The sequence below is a fragment of the Typha latifolia genome, chromosome 2 (genome assembly GCF_019914945.1).
Source record: "Typha latifolia isolate L0001 chromosome 2, TyphaL0001v2, whole genome shotgun sequence".
Classification (NCBI taxonomy): domain Eukaryota; kingdom Viridiplantae; phylum Streptophyta; class Magnoliopsida; order Poales; family Typhaceae; genus Typha; species Typha latifolia.
Genome location: NC_133087.1, coordinates 11,347,904 through 11,362,750, shown reverse-complemented (window position 1 = coordinate 11,362,750; position 14,847 = coordinate 11,347,904).

Here is a 14,847-nt window from a genome sequence, read left to right as displayed (position 1 = left end):
ATGATCAAATTACTTCTACTCTTAGATTATTTTACTCTTATTTCTAAGATAATCTAATTCTAAAACATAATTCTTAATTCTTCATTAAATGTTTGGATAATAATTAAAAAAAGAAACTCAATCCTCTTATATATATATGTCGGGTACAATGAGTCCTATTAGGACCAGCCCTAAATGCTTACAAGACTCATACTAAGATTTATTTTAAATACTTACAAGACTTAATTGGACTAGCCTTAAATGCTTACATGATTTAATTGGACTTGCTTTTGAGGCTTATATGACTTTAAATAGAATTGCCTTAAAGACTTACATAAGCAATAAGTATGAATTAATTAAAAGATAAATATATTTGATCCATCAAGCCCAATGTCCTCATGATGATCCGACCTAATCCAGTTCACAATAGTGTGGTCAAATCAAGTAGCCCGAGAGAATGGCTCTGCTCTAAGCAGGGTGCTCCCTCCCTCTCCTGAAGTTGATTGACAAATTTTGGAGCGCTTAAGCCAAAATGCAGGAGGCTGCTTAGCCTCTTCCAACAGGATGCCTCACATTAATGGCAACAGCCGACAGGGGGGTGATAATCATGTAGGGGCAATCACAACCATTGAGCTCCTTCTCGCCCTCTACTTTCACGGAGATCCAAGCAAACCCAACTTCAAAATGATGGCAACAATACTAAGTTCTTCCACCAATTTGCTAACAAGTGAAGGAGGAGAAACTTTATCCCATCCTTTGAGGTGCAATACCGGGACTTCTAAAATCAACAAGACATCCTTTTCTTTTCAAAAAACACTTTAGGAACTTCTTTAACCCGTGGATCAACTCTCATATAATCTTGATTGAGCTAGATTCTTCGACCCAATAAACTCCACTCCATAAGACATAGACAAGTCATTCTATTAAAAAGAAATTAAACTGACCATCTTTTATCTTAGATCAGAGAAAGTGCATGGAGCAGATGGATTCCTCGCCCTCTTCTTCGAATGCTATTGTTCTGTCATTAAGAATAACCTCATAAGAGCCTACGATGATGTTTACCACAAATATTTCTCTTTTAACAGATGGGAAAAGGTATCACCATCCGCATTCAAATTTGATTGAGCCAAAAATTTCAATAAATTCAGATTTATCAACCTAATCAATTGATCTTTTAGATCTTAACCAAAGAGCTCACAAACCATCTAGCTCCTTTCCTAGACAATCTTATCTTGCCCTCTCAATTATGCTTCATCAAAGGATGCTACATTCTAGATAATTTTCTCACCATTCATGAACTCATCCATCAGACAATTGATACAATCTCCCCATAAAAAGGAATGATCCGACTCACAACCAAATTTGGGCATAAATTTGTATAGAGCTTTCAAGAAATTTTTTGATGGATCCAGCCGTACGATCAACATGAACATTAATATGTTATGGCCCTAGTAAAGATCGCCAATGGATCCACTTTCACTCGAATTGAATGGCTAGATTGAGAGATATCATCGAAATAGTGTACAGAGGTCGAAAGTTCAAAACTGATAAATTCATATCCGAGCGGGAATTAAGATCTGTGGGTGGAGGCACAAACTCCTAGGTGGAATATGGTGGTGGTAGATCAGCAATGATGGGTGGAACCAATAGGGTTGATGGTGGTGGAAGGTTAGGGGTGGTGGATGGGGTTAAGGCGATGGTAGGGCGAGTAGAATAAGAGGGAGAAGTGGGCCTCCCCTAAGGGTCTAGAGTGGAAGGCCGATTGATGGGGGTTAGAGGTGGCGTAGTCGAGATGGTGGTTGCTACTGAGGGAGGAGGGAACAAGGAAGAAGGGGAGGAAGAAGATTAGTGAATAAGAATTCAATTTATTTGATAAAACCCTAATGAGGCTGTCTTCCGCATATTTAGAGGCTTATCCACCAAGCAATTAAAAAAACTAGACCTAATACAAGCTTTCTTATTGGGTGCATTCGAACAGCCTCACGGGGCATTTGAACTGCCAAAATAATGTCTCTATATATGTGAACGTGATGCATATGCTCGAACTGGGCATTCGTAACGCCCTTTCCTTGCGTTTGAACAGACAGAACAGTGTCTTTGAATGTGTGAACGTGATAGAGGCGTTCGAACGCCCTTTCCTTGTATTCAAATGCACCAACTTAAAAACCTTATTTATTAAGAAAACTAAGAAATTGAAATATGAAATGGATTCCTAGGTTGTTTCCATGCTCGTGATGACCCGAGTCGTATCAATCCACTATGCTTCCACTACCTTGTCCTCAAGGTGTGAAATTGGGAAAGTGGTCCATAATGTCTAACTCAAGCTCCCAAGTAGACTCATCGGTGGGCTTGCCTAGCCACTCGATCAGGACATCGATCTCTAATCTAGACCCATGGCGCCATCTTCTGCGGCCTAAGACTCGAAATTGTTCGATTGGGCTGTTCTCCTCCAATGGCTCAAGCAAAGCCAAGCCCACCACCTAATAAGCTACTGGACTGATTCATTATAGCACGTGATATGACCCGTAGTACTTCTGGCCCAATTTCTAGCTCAAAATTAGCCTCAATGTGGACTATCAATATGAGTGGGCTCGAACAAACACTAGTTGACCCACCTTAAACTTATGCTCACATTGGCCCTTGACATGAGTCTGCTTCATGCAGTTTTGGGCTGCTGCTAGGTGAGTCTTGAGCTTTCTCAAAGTCTCATCTTGGTCCGCGAGTTCCAAGTTGAGTTCGATCCGGTCTGATGCCATGAGTCGATCATAGGTGCACAAGATGGGTGGTGTGCACCCATAAATCACCTCAAATTGGGTCATGCTGATGCTAGAGTGATGAGCCGTATTATAAGATCACTTGACCTATCGAAGGAATTTGACCCAATCCCTCGGCCGGTCTACCACAAAGAAATACAAGTATTGCTCTAGTTCGCGGTTCACCACCTCGGTTTTGGCCATCCATCTCGAGGTGGTAGGCTGAACTGAGATTGACCCGAGTCTCTTGCAATTTGACAAACTCGAACCAAAATTTGCTAGTGAAGATATGATCTCGGTCCAACACGTTCATCCTAGGCATCCCATGTGAGAGTGCTATCTCTCAAACAAAAATTTCAACAACCTTCTTTGTTGAAAATGATTGTGCTAAAGCTATGAAATGGGCGTATTTGCTTAGCCTATTCACCACTACAAACACCATCAATTGGCCTCGATGAAGTCCATGGAGATGTCCTCCCAAATCTACTTCAGTATAAGCAGCGGTTGCATCAACCAACTCGGTTTGAGCGTCTCCAACTTAACTCATTGACAGATTTGGTATTCATGCATATATTTCTTCACATTCGATATCGTCGCTGTCCATATGCAGCTCTGGGCTAGCAGCTGGTACATGCGCAAGACTCCTTTATGGCCTGCTATGGGGGTATCATAGAAGTGTCCCACCAATTGACGTCGTAGCCTCTCATTCACGTGTACTTTGATTCGCCCGTGCTCGAGCACCAACCCTTCACACACCTCGTACTCGGGGTGCTCAACGGGTCCTCTCTTAGCTCCTCCATGAGTCAGACCAGATCTGGATCTTCCGCATCAGCACTCCGCAAATCTGAAAAGAAGGGAAATATTGGAGCCAAAAAAGGAAGTGCACTTGCTTGCATCTGGTTGGTGTGAAAGGGCCTCCACGACTCTGTTCTCAATTCTCTTTTTGTAGACCAGCTCATAGTTGTACCCAAAGAGCTTCATGACCCATTGTTGTTGTGCCGGGGTGTGTACATGTTGCTCCATGAAGAAAGGTAAGCTTTGCTGGTCCGTGTGAATAGTAAACCCTTGACCGATCAAGTAGGGGAGTCATTTGGTAATGGCGTGCAAAATTGTAAGTATTTTGCGCTCGTAGATGGACAGTTGTCGCGATCGGTCCAACAAGGTTTTACTCATGTATGTCATGGGCCTTCCCTCTTGTATCTAGACAGCTCCAATACCTGCACCTGAGGCGTCGCACTCCACCACGAAAGGTTTGCTTAAATTTGGTAAGGCCAAAACTGGCATGGTAGACATGATTACCTTTAATGCTTCGAAAGCCTTCGTCATCTTGTCCGTCCATTGAAATACTTCTTTTCTGAGTAGGGAGGTCAGTGGAGTAGCAATCTTGCCATAATTTGCAATGAATCGCTAATAGTACCCCATCAACCTAAGGAATCCCCTCAATTCCCGCGGGTTAGTAGAAATTGGCCAGCCCACCATATGTTTGATCTTGCTCGGGTCGGCCTCCACTCCTCTTGCTGAGATGACACGCCCTAAGTACTCCACTCATGGCTCACCCCAAAGGCACTTGTTCATCCTGACTTTTAGCTAGTTTCGCCGCAAGAGGTCGTTGAATTTCTTCAACAACTCCATCATATCAGCGAGTACTCCAGTAGGCGGTTGATGTTCAAGTTCAATAGGAGCCATTTGTATAAGTAGAGCTCGGTCTCCTGCACATGGAAGACCAAACAACGACTGCAACATTGGTCTATGTCGTGGCTGATATCCATCCAGCAGTACTCGTCAGCATTCTTCCGAAAGGTGAGCGTGAGCCCCAAGATGAAAGTGCTAAGAAGTAGTTGATACGTCCAAGGAGGATAGCAGCTGCTACTTATCCTCTCAAATTCTTCTTGATAGACACCAACAATGGTTCTTTGCACGGTCTTCGAGAGAAGAGCATCGAAATCTTCATACCTTGATGCTCCAAAGCGCCGAGTGATGTCGGTGCAAAAATCCATCCACCTTCCAATTGGATCATACACGTTGGCTGTTAGGAACCAATGAAGTGCTGCATAATCAAGGTGGAAGCTCGCAAAGGTCACCTTTTGCTCTTTCATTGTTCCTTCGTAGGAAAAATATTATTCCACTCAATATAACTAATCGACCGAGTTGTCACCTTTGAACTTCAGAAAGTCAAGATGCACGGTTTGCCCATGTACTGTTCTCTCGGTCTAGATCACATCCGAACCCTAGTCTGACCTATAGGAGAATGCATCACGACCGGCAAATAATCCCTCTTTTGGTTCATGTCAACCCGATGAGGTTTCGGTCTGACTTGCTTCGCCCAAGGGTTAGAAACCCAAATTGAAACCCAAATTGATCACCTTCAAAGTTTGCCCGATGGAGGAGCTGACTCACATGGTTGGCCGGGTGGAACCACCCTTGCTGGTCAATGACTGAGGGGAGGTGGCAGTAGGGGGTTCTTTCTGGTGAAGGGGATGGAGCTGTGGTGGTGTGTTCGTCAAAGTAGACTCGCGTCGGAGAGTCGTCGGCGCATTTTTGTTCGCCGAGGCTTCTTTCGTCGCCCATATCTCCCGCATCATGTCCATCATCATTTGGTTATTTATGGCCATCTGTTTCGAAAGTGATCCGATCATAGCTTGAATGCTAGGCTCTTCCACATTCGAATTTGGTTGGGTGGCTCCATGGGTGGAGGAGGTACTTGTGGCCGTTTCCTCCTCCAATTTGATGATAACATCTTTTTCTACAAGGCAAATGTAGCCTTAGTTACTAACATAAAACATATTGTATGCTTTTTTTTAGCTTGCTTTAGGCTTCCAGCTCAACTTCTCTTGTTTGGTCTGAGGTTAAGCCCTGAACTCAATTAATTAGTCTCATTTCTTAGTCTTGATTTTTTGGAGAGTAAACTTGATTAGATACAAAAAATATAAAAAAATGTTTGGTTGTTGAACCAGTTTAGAAGTCCCTAAACCAATTTAGGGGGGTTCCTAAACTCAAAACAAACAAGGCCTTAACTCTCTTTTCAATGTCGTCCTAATTGCCTTGCCCTCTTATTTTCTCTTTTATATCTGGATACCAACTAATATACCCTTTCTGTAAGAGGTTGTTCAACTCTCTTCCCGATGTCATCCAAGCAGCATTGCCCTCTTAATTTCTCTTTGTTGTCTGGATGTCGGCTAATATATCTTATAAAATTGATTCCACTAGAAAAGATTTTTGACACACCTTGTTAGAGTCTTTTCTTATTGGTCTGGATGTCGGCTAATATGTCTAGATGTCGGCTAAAATTGTTTATTTTCATTAAAATAAAATTCCTATAGGTTGCATTCGAACGCGGAAGAGGTCACGTTCGAACGCCCTTGCGAATGCCTACATTAGGTTCGCAAAAATAGATAACGCAAAAATATGCGTTCGAACGCGATCGGGCGCATTCGAACGCATGCATCCCATTCGCACATATAGAGAACGCCTTTTGTGTGTTCGAACGCGATCGGCGAGATTCCACTAGGATTAGGGTTAGTTATTATTATTAGGGCTTGTTGGTTAACCTTTATAAAGGTCTGGATGGTAGCTAAATTTATTATGCTATTGGGTTATTAGTTTCTTGCCTCCTATCTTCTCTCTATTCTCTCTACCCTAATCTCCCTCCTCCCTCTTCTCCAACCTACCACCTCTACTATTGGCAAGGTCACTCCTAACTTCTAATCTCCCTCGTCTGTCGAGTCTTCTCCCTTCTTTGGGATCTTTATCTCTTAAACAACATCACTCATCCACCCTCATCTCCATTATCATCCAAAACCCTAACTTCCACTCCACTTGTCACCACCACCATCATCCACACTAAATCGTACTTTCATCCCAATTGTAGATCAAGGAGTTACGGATCGATTCCACTTGTTTCATAATTTTCTGACTCTGACTATGGGAGAAATATTTGATAAATATTTTCCCTCGATTGCGCGGACTGCTTCCTATAATAAATTTATATCTCAAAGGAATCGTTCCATAGCTTATCACTGGTATCAGAGCCAGCCGAACCTCAGACCTCCATTAATGGTGGAAACAAGGAAGATGACATCAACAAAGAGACCAATGGAAAGCACACCGATAAGGGAAGACTCAATCCACGATAACTCTTACCGTGAGGTCGATTCCCTTGGAGCAACCACTGTAGGACCGAGACAACCAACATCCATGGGTGTGAACATGGGCTTGGCGGATGAACTTAGGAGCATATTCCAAACATTACTGCAAAGAATTGACACAATGCAGAATGATCATAATGCTTTAAAGAAATATGTCATGAACCGATCGGCTTCGTCATCTCCTCGATGAACATTGGTGCCTCAAGATGGACCAGAGGTGGGACCACATCGAACCGATACCCCATAGGTCCAGGTGCGACATGTAAGTGTCAATGATCCCCTTTTACCTATGCTTACACATCATTCCCCACCTCCGATACGAAACCTAAGACCGATGGTGGTGGACCCGAGAGGCGTGCGACACCGATGCGCTTTGTCGATAAGGAGGATTGGCACTTTGAGGATGAAGTTGATCCCTTCGGAGATGGTGATGGACGTGCTCGAGGATTTAGAGAAGGAGATCAACATGCACAAAGGTTTCGACCTGAACCAAGGATCTTTCGCAAACCCGACAATGCTATTCGGGGGAGAACCACATGCTTGAACTTTCCAAAATTCCAAGGCGGTGATCCAATAGATTGGGTGTTTCAAATTAAAAATACTTTGATTGTCAAGGAACAGCGGATGATGCAAAGGTCTAGATGGCAAGCTTTCACCTCCAATGAACGGCAATGCATTGGTATAGATCGGTTATTCGTGGTGGAGGATTTATCGATTGGGCTGACTTTTGTAGGAGGATTACACCCAGATTTGGGACCGTGGCATATGAAGATTTTGCTAGCATATTAAGCAAGATGGTTCAGAGGACGACCGTAGTAGAGTACCAAGTAGAATTTGAAAGAGTTAGTAGTCATTGTGAGCCACCTTGGCCCGAACTGACATTAATGAGCACATTCATTTTAGGGCTGCGAGAGGAGATATAGACAAATGTTCGTGCTTTCGATGTGATAAACGTTTCACTCCCGGTCATCAGTGTTCCAAATCAATCGGGAGTGTGATGCTCATCGACAGTCTCGAGGAGGATGATGAGGTTGTGGGTAATGGAGAGTGTTCAGAGGAGGCCGTTAAGGAGAGCGCGGAGGAAGATATCCAAGCTAAAATATTGATGCATGCATATTCAGGTATTTTCGCGCCGAGGACATTGCGAGTAGATGGACTAGTTAGAAAGCCTTGTGTGCATATCCTCATTGATTCGGGGAGTACACACAACTTTCTAGACGAGAGGTCAGTATGGAGTTTGGGCTTGGACGCTAAACCAACTTAGGGATTTGACGTTGCCATTGGAGACAACATGTAACAACCCAATCCCACAAAAAAAAAAATTCATGGGCACGACGCGACCGGCCACACTGTGGCCGGCCTCGTGCCCATGCTAGCTGCTCATGTAGCTTGGTGGGGCGCCACGTGCCTGCGGCTGCTGCCGCAGCCAACCGGCTGCGGCCAGCTGGCCGCGGTGGGCCCCGGCGCCGCCACTACTCCTCCTCCACCACCTTCTCTCTCTCTCTTTAAATCTCTCTCTCTCTCTCTCTCTCTCTTTAAATCTCTCTCTCTCTCTCTCTCTTTCTCTCTCTTGGCCACCCTCTCACTCTCTCTCTCTATGCCGGCACCTTCCCTGGAGCCGCCGCCGCCACTGCCGCCGGTGAGATCTCTCACTCCCCCTCTCTTTCCTTCTCTCTCTCCCTCTCTCTCTCTCTCTCTTGCTCGAGGTTGGGATCGTCGGAGCCGAGCCGCCGGCGAGAGGCCGACCGCTGGCTGGCCAGCAGCGGCCAGTGCCCTCCCCGCCGGCCCGGGTCCGCAACCTCCTCCCTCACCTCCTCTCTTTCTTCTCTTCCTCTTCTCTTATTCTTCTTCTTCTTTCTTTCTTTCTTTCCTTCTTTCTTTCTTTCTTTCTTTTTCTCCTTATTCCTCAGCTCCTTCTCTTTCCTTCGCACGTTGTTGGGCTCGGCCCAAAGATCAGAAAGGCATAATCTTGGGCCGAGCCCCGCACCGATGGCGAGATGTAATTAATTTATTAATTAATTAGTTTATTTATGTTATTTATTTAGGTATTTTTCTTCTTAATTAATGCAAATAGATTATTTAGACATTAACTATTTTAATAATATTATATATCTTCAATATAATTTTATTAATGATAATTTTTATAATTAATGATTAATTAGGTATAAATATAGGTAATACTTATATTTATTTATTTATTTACATATCTATTAGATTAATAGATAGATTTGTGAATTATAATTATTAGCTTTATATTCTAATACCCTCATCATATATATTTTAAGTATTTCTATTAATTTTATGATTATTCTGCAACAAATAAAATACTAAGTTTATTTAGTTATTTATTTATTATTTTATTGAGTAAAGACTGCGTTGTCCCTAATTAATCAAGATAGTGTATGAATTATAAAATTAATTAAAATTAGACCACCTCTATACTTATTTAGCCTTTTATTTTATTTTATAATTATATATTTAGAAATACTCTTATATAAAAGGAAACAAGCCTCTTCTCCTTATATTATAACTAACATTTTATAATAATAAAGAATTATAATATTTGAATCGTATCTATATTATAGACCTAGTTATGTAATCAAAAATAAAGAAAAGTGATTCTAAATCTAATAAACCTTTATATTTTAACTGAATTAATTCTAATTAGATAAACGACTAACATCATACTACTTAAATATTTCAGATCCTGAACCCCCTTATTTGAGATCCCGTGGACCTTACTAGCGATGAGTGTCACTTGGTTACCTGACGGACGTGAGAGATGCGTGGTATGTATCTTCTGATCAGGCTGTGAGTAGTCTTATCCCTTAGACGCCTTTTTCAAATTAGGTTATATTATATATTTGTGTATATGCATGTTTTGGCCTCCAGTATGATTATATGATTTTATCTAGAGATGATTATAGTCGAGCATATTTTATCATGCATTCGATTATGCTGATTTGGAATATGAGTACATTGGTGATATATATAGAGATGATCAGAGATGATTCTACTGTTATGATTGTTTACCGAGTTGATTTGTAGCATGAGTATGCATGTAATAGATTAGCACGAGTATGCATGTAATAGATTAGCATGAGTATGCATGTGTTGACGAAACAGTTGGAGACTGCATTGCATCATTTTCTCTTGATTCCTATTCCACCTAAATTCCTGTTATGCATTGACTTGTTATTGTACTTGATATATGCATATGATTTGTCATTTAGAAGGAAAGCATGAAATGTGATTGATAGGATAGTTGATAGAAAGCGTGAGGATACCCGAGTGGGCGTGAGGATACCCGAGTGGGCGCGAGGGTTGGGACGCGCTTGGTGGATAATTGATCGCTCGACATAGTCACGATCCTGTTGACCTTACGTCTGAGGTTGTTAGTCTGTGTGCGCAGCAGACATTCGGACACATGCCGTTCGCCAGGGCATATGTGGCGAGTTATCCTCACGAGGTTTCTATCAACTATGTGGGTGCCCGGTCCGGATGGATGTTGATACCCTAGCGGGTGGCGGGGTATGGTTATATTAGAGATACTCTTGCGGGTGGCGGAGTATGCTTTGAGCCTTTGGACATGATGTTGAGACCGGGTACCGGATATTGACTGTGCAAAGTGGTCTAGTATGTTGATATTATACTGAGATGTCGGTGATGATTATGATGTTGAGAAATGCATATGATTTCATTATCATTTGATTACATGATTATCGAGTGGTCAATATTCATCATATATGATTGCATTTGATATCATAACGTGGTCATGGTCGGCATGCATCATGTGTCATATTTGAGAGAGAGTTATGATGATAGTATGATACGGAGATTTGTTTACTCATGGTCGAGGATTATATACTTTTATCAGTTATGACATGTTATCTACTTTTTATTTATATATTATTGATGATACATTCATATACTCATTCATGGCATGATACTCTTTCTGATTCATATTATTCAGTATATGATTTACTCTCTGTTTGGCATCACTAATTCGGGATAAGGTCTATTCACTGAGCCTTTTGCTCATGACTCTCTTTATTTCTTTTCTAACCCCTTAGATTTGTGGTACGTGATAGCGACCTGAGATATCTTGAGAAGATATTTTAGAGTAATGATGAGGTGAGCTATTGATGCGAGACGGTATAGAAGATAGTTTAACCAGACATTGAGTTGTATCGTTGTTTGTTATATTTGTGCCTTATTGTATCGAATGATGATTTGTATAGTATATATCAGAATTTATAGCACTCGTGTATCAGTTGTTTAGTTGTATCTTGATGGTTTGTTGTGGCTGTGTGGGCCCCGCCCGGACTATGTAGTGGTCTAGTGTATATTATTATGAACTTGGATATTCATATGTTAACAAGTTTATTTGGTTGATAGTATGATGTATTTGGTGATGGATCATGTGATCATGAATAGGTTAACAGGTTTTATTTGATGATGTCATGATTATATGTGCACAGGAGAGTATCTGTGTGGGACGGGCCCCCCGCCGACCTGTCGCGTGCACCACGCGTGCCGTGTGGGCGCATGGGCGTGCACGTGCCGTGCCGGGCGGGGGCGTTACACAACACAAAGCTTAAGGTGGAGAGCTTGTGTCGCCGGGCCGGTATACGGGTGCAAGAACACGACATCATTGTGGACTTGTATCCATTGGCGCTGTGAGGAGCGGACATTATCCTTGGCACTTAGTGGTTACAGAGTTTGGGACCCGTCACATTTGATTTCAGGAGCATGTGGATGAAATTTAAACAAGGAAACAAAGATGTGCGGCTTAATGACGTTCGTTCTCCGCTGATTCCTATGATGCAGCCGATGGTGGGGCTGCCTTGTGCGAGTGATTTGACCTATCTTCTTTAGTTAGGACCAGCAGGAGATGAGCCTCAAATGTGTCCAGATACTACCATAGAGTTGTCTAATTTATTAGATAAATTTGCTGGACTATTTGAGGAACCAAGGATTTGCCACCAAGGCGAACGGCAGACCATCGCATAGAGATTGTACACGGGGTTGCACCGGCAAACGTGAGGCCATATCGGTATCCACATATGCAAAAAGAAGTTATTTCTAAGATGGTAGCCGAGATGTTGGAGCAAGGCCTCATACAACTAAGTTATAGCTCTTACTCATCGCTTGTACTATTGGTGCGAAAGAAAGACGGGACATGGCATTTGTGTCGACTACCAAGCACTAAATGCTATCACCGTCAAGGACCGGTATCCCATTCCGGTCATAGAGGAGCTGTTGGACGAGCTTGTAGGGACGACTATATTCATCAAGCTTGACTTGAGAATCGGGTATCATCAAATTAGAGTTCACTCGGCGGATGTGCATAAAACTACATTTTGGACTTCGGACAGGCACTACAAGTTCCGGGTGATGCCCTTTGGTCTTACTAATGCTCTAGCTACTTTTTAAGGCCTCATGAATGATATTTTTCGGCCTTTACTATGAAGGTATGTCTTGATATTTTTTGACGATATTTTGGTGTATAGCAGGACAAAATTGGAGCTTTGGCAGCATTTGGAGGATGTGCTGAATTTGTTGAAACAAAACCAGTTAAAGATCAAGAAGTCCAAGTGCCTATGGGGAGTACCACAAGTGGAGTATTTAAGCCACATCATCTCAGCGGTGTAGCGGCGGATTCTCAAAAGGATTGCAAGGATTTCTGGGGCTGACCGGATATTATCGCCGCTTTATCGCCGGGTATGGCAAGATCGCTGCTCCTCTCACTTCTTTATTGAAGGACTCTTTAGATAGACAGATGAAGCCACTACAGCCTTTGAAAAACTAAAAATAGCAATGACAACTGAGTCCGTTCTAGCTCTACCGGACTTCACCAAAGAGTTCGTTATAGAATGTGATGCATTGGGAGTTGGAATAGGACCTGTACTAATGCAAAAAGGACGTCCCATAGACTTTCTTAGTAAGGCTTTATCACAAAAATCCCAGCAATTATCGACCTACGAGAGAGAGATGTTAGCAATTTTACATGCGGTGACAAAGTGGAGGCCTTATTTGATCGGTAGGCGAATCATTATCCAAACTGATCAAAGGAGCCTTCTGTACTTTATGGGACAGCGTAAACACACTCTGGCACAGTAGAGATGGGTCACAAAATTGTTAGGGTATGATTATGAAATCCAATACAAGAAGGGAACGAAAAATAGAGCAGCGGATGCACTATCGTACCAACCCGATACCGCCAGCTCGTAGCCTATTCTTCTCCTACCTTTTCCTTCCTTGATGAGCTGAGATATGCATGTACATCTGACTCAGATATTTTGAGATTTTTATAGGAGGTGTTGGATGATCCAAAGCGCCATCCAGAGTTGGAGAATCGATGCGGTTTGCTGCTGAACTGCAGATGCATTCGGGTGCCCACAAATCATGGGTTGCGACAGAAATTGTTGGAGCACTTCCACCAAACTTTAGAGGCTGGTCATAAGGGTATCTTGAAGACTTATAGGAGGATATCTTGGAGTTGCACGTGGCCAGGATTGAGGCGCGATGTGAAGAATTTTGTCCGTGCTTGCGAAGTTTGTCAAAGGGCTAAGGCAACCACATTGAAACCAGCCGGATTACTATAGCCTTTACCTATACCGGATCATGTTTGGGAAGACATTTTTATGGATTTCATAAAGGGTCTTCTGCTGGTACGTAGTTATTCCGTTATTTTTGTGGAGATTGACAGATTGAGCAAGTATGCGCACTTTTCTGCATTATCACATCCATTTTCAGCCAAGTGAGTAGCTGAAATTTTTGTTAAAGATATTGCTCGGTTACATGGCATCCCACGCACGATGGTCTCAGATCGTGATCGTATATTTATGAGCGACTTTTAGACAGAGTTTTTCAAGTTATAAGGGACTCGATTGAATTTCAGTTCGACCTACCATCGATAGACGGACGGCCAAATCGAGGTGGTCAATCGAGGCATTGAGCAGTACTTGAGGTGCTTTGTTGGAGAGATGCTGAGATGATGGTTGGAGTTATTACCATGGGCGAAGTGGTCCAACAACACCGCCTACCACAACAATATTGGCATGACTCCATTCGAGGTGGTATATAGGTGCACGGCTCCGACATTACACGCTTATGATCCAGTGGCATCTGCAGATCGTACGGAGGTGGACTTAGCTTTGATGGATAGAGACGCCACATTGAGGAGGTTGCGTACTCAGCTGAAACTTGCTTAAAACCGTATGAAGCAAGTTTATGATCGTAGCCATTGAGAGCAAGAGTTTGACATCGACAGTTGGGTGTTTGTGAGAGTACAATCGTATCGACAGTTGGGTGTTTGTGAGAGTACAATCGTATCGACAGGTGACCTTGCGTCCGATGCGTAACCAAAAGTTGGCACATCGCTACTTTGGTCCATTTCGGGTGTTGGAGTGTTTCGGTCCAATTGCATATCGTTTGGAGCTGCCGGAGGGGTCGAGAGTGCATACTGTCCTCCATGTTTCATTGCTGAGGGAATGGATTAGTGATCATGAGGTTGTTGGATTAGCTCTACTAGAGCCATTGGAGGAGATAGAGATCGTAGAGCTAGTTCGAGTACTTGGTAGGCACCGACGACGTCATGGTACCAGATTAGAGATGGAGATTTTAGTTGAGAGGCTACATGAGAGTTGGAGACAGACATCTTGTAGCGTTTCCCTCACTTTACACCTTGAGGGCAAGGTGGGGGAAGCGTGGTGGGCTGATACACCTTATTAGAGTCTTTTCTTATTGCACTAGCTTGTGAACGCCTACATCAGGTTCGCAAAAATAGAGAACGCAAAATGTGCGTTCGAACACCTGCATCACGTTCGCACATACAGAGAACGTCTTTTGTGCGTTCGAACACGATCGGGCACGTTCGAATGCGATCGGCGGGATTCCACTAGGATTAGGGTTAGTTATTATTATTAGGGCTTGTTGGCTAGCCTCTATAAAGGTGTGGATGACAG